At 37.6% G+C, this 2,777-nt stretch overlaps 1 protein-coding gene across 1 annotated transcript in view; it reads left to right on the top strand.

The window, feature by feature from the left end:
* Positions 1 to 2,777, top strand: part of LOC106878908 (dihydrolipoyllysine-residue succinyltransferase component of 2-oxoglutarate dehydrogenase complex, mitochondrial) — a 166,083-nt gene that overhangs the window by 148,615 nt on the left and 14,691 nt on the right. The window lies entirely within an intron of this gene.

Raw genomic sequence — 2,777 nt, 5'->3', positions numbered from 1 at the left:
CAAAAAAAAAAAAAGCTGAAAAGGAGAAATTGTATAGCATAGTCTTCAGTTCTCTGCTGGTATGAAATAGATGGAAGAGTCACACGTGGAAAGGCCTTTGATGTTGTTAGGTCTGCTTGGTCAGATTGTGGCCTGGGGTTTAAGATCAACACCAACACAAAAAGGCCAATCACCGTTACAGTGGTGTCAATGATTTCTCACGTATGTCCAAAGTACAGAGACTGTAGATTGTGTGTGTGTGTGTGTGTGAAAGAGAGAGAGGGGGGAAGGAGGGAGGGGTGTGTGTGTGATGTTTGTGACTCACAGATATAATTATTGATGGAAATCCGTCAACAAAGAATTTTGTTTTCATTTCAAAAATGTTAGTTACACAAACCAACTTTGTTGTGTATATATGTATGTGTGTGTGTGTGTGTGTATATATATATATTTATATATATATATATATATATATATATATATATATAATTTGTGTTGATGTGTATGTATTTGTATATCTGCATTTGAATGTGTGTGTGTAGAGGGAGAGAGAGAGAGAGATGAGGGAAGAGAGAGAGAAATGAGTGAGTGAGTATTGTGTACCTATGTATTAAAGCGTTTATGTATTTCTTGAGAAGCATGTGTTTATGTGTTTGTGTTTACATGTGCATGTAAAAAAATGGAGAATTTCCTTGCTGTCTTAATGACTGGAATGCATTGACATGAAAACGTGTGTGTGTGAATGTGAGTGTGTGTGTGTGTGTGTGGTTTGTATTTATGGTGTTTGAAGAAAGAATTTTTCATATGCTGAAACATAAATGACATAGGAATAATGGTGAGTGTGTGTCTATGTAGCCTTGTGTCTGTCCATGTGTGTATGTATTTCTCTGTGTGTGTGTGTGTGTGTGTGTGTGTTGCCCTTGAATATCTTGAAAAGTCTGTCAAAACAAAACAGATCTTTCCAGGTGAGGGTCAGGTCGGTGTGGAGATGAGGAGGAGGAGGGAAGGATCTGGTGGGTGGGGGGGTAGTCCATCATTTCTACCTACCTACCTACCTACCTACCTCCTCCTGCTCCCTCTTTTGCGACACAACACCTGGATGATGTGACTTCAATCAGGTTCTTAAAATTTTTCATTGGTTTAACTCTTTTACTGATGAGTATGGTGCGCCAGGAGTTGGTGGTGGTGGTGGGGGGTTGTGTTTGTGATGTATATGCGTCATTTGCAATATATGTTACGTGCATAAGGTAGTGAGTGTGTGTACTGTTTGCGATGCATATGTGGTGTGTATGTATGTGTATAAGCAAATGAGATTTGGAGGCCATGTTTGGCCTTCTTCCTGCCTCAAGTCGATCTAATTAGCTAAACCCCCCCCCCCCCCGCCTCACCAATTTGTAGCCTTTTGCATATGTTAGAAATAATAATCAAATTATTATTATTATTATTATTATTATTATAAAGGCAGTGACCTGACAGAATCATTAGCATGCTAGACAAAAATGCTTAGCATTATTCCATCTGCCTTTACATTCCGAGTTCAAATTCCACCTGTGTTGACTTATCCTTTGAGGGTCGATAAATTAAGTACCAGTGAGACACTGGGGTTATGCTAGACAAAAATGCTTAGCATTATTCTATCTGCCTTTACATTCCAAGTTCAGATTCCACCTGTGTTGAATTATCCTTCCAGGGTCGATAAATTAAGTACCAGTGAGACACTGGGGTTGATGTAATCAACTGTTCCCCTCCCCCCCAATTTCAGGACTTGTGCCTATTGTAGAAAGGATTGTTGTTGTTCTTTACTGTTGTGGTTGTTGTTTTTGTTACCATTATTATTATTATTTTAGGTTTGATTTTTGTTTTGCATTTGTACAAGTTGGATCCAAGTCTCACCCAGAGACCTCAAGAGACAACAAGTTAGAAGTTCATGTAGGTGTTATGCCTAGGGTACCATATATTTGGATTTGTACATAGTGTTGTTCTCGAGAATGTTTAAGAAACCATAAGAAAATTGTGTTTGCTTTAAAATTTGAGATCACATAGACAGTATTTTACGTAGGATATGGGCAGTTCCCATGAGCACTATCTTTTGAACTTCAGCCATTTTGGGGTTTCCTGGTATCTGAGCTAGGTAGTAATCAGCCCGTTTCGCTGTCATGCTGTCATTATTATTATTATTATTATTATTATTATTATTATAATGGCAAGTTGGCAGAATTGCATCGAAAAATTCATCCCACTAGAGTTGATTGAATAAGGTACCAGTCAAGTACTGGCGCCAATGTAATTGACTTGCCTTTTCCTCTCAAAATTGTTGACCTTGTGCCAAAATTTGGAGTGTGACTGTTATCGAATGATCAATATTTCGACACTTTGCGTGTCTTCCACAAGTTCAAAATAATCATCTCAGTCTCTACTTCATTTTGGTAGGAGTGACATCAATCCTTTTAAATATTACCAAAATGAAGTAGATTTAGATGATCATTTTGAACTTGTGGAGGACACATGAAGTGTTGAAATATTGTTCATTCAATAACAGTCGCACTATCATCATCATTATTATTATTATTAATAATAATTCAGTCAAGGTCAACTTTGTCTTTCATCTCTTTGGAGTTGATGAAATAAGTGCCAGCTAAGCACTGGCTTCAATGTAATCTCGACTATCCCTCCCACACACTCACACAAAATTTCAGACCTTGTGTCTATATTAAAAAGGGATTATTATTGTTGTTGTTGTTGTTTATGGTTTCCTTTCATTATAACTTTATTTCAGCTGTCTTTGTACCGGGGGGGGG

This window comes from Octopus bimaculoides, chromosome 11 (genome assembly GCF_001194135.2).
Source record: "Octopus bimaculoides isolate UCB-OBI-ISO-001 chromosome 11, ASM119413v2, whole genome shotgun sequence".
In the NCBI taxonomy this organism is placed as follows: domain Eukaryota; kingdom Metazoa; phylum Mollusca; class Cephalopoda; order Octopoda; family Octopodidae; genus Octopus; species Octopus bimaculoides.
This window is presented reverse-complemented; position numbering and strand designations above follow the sequence as displayed.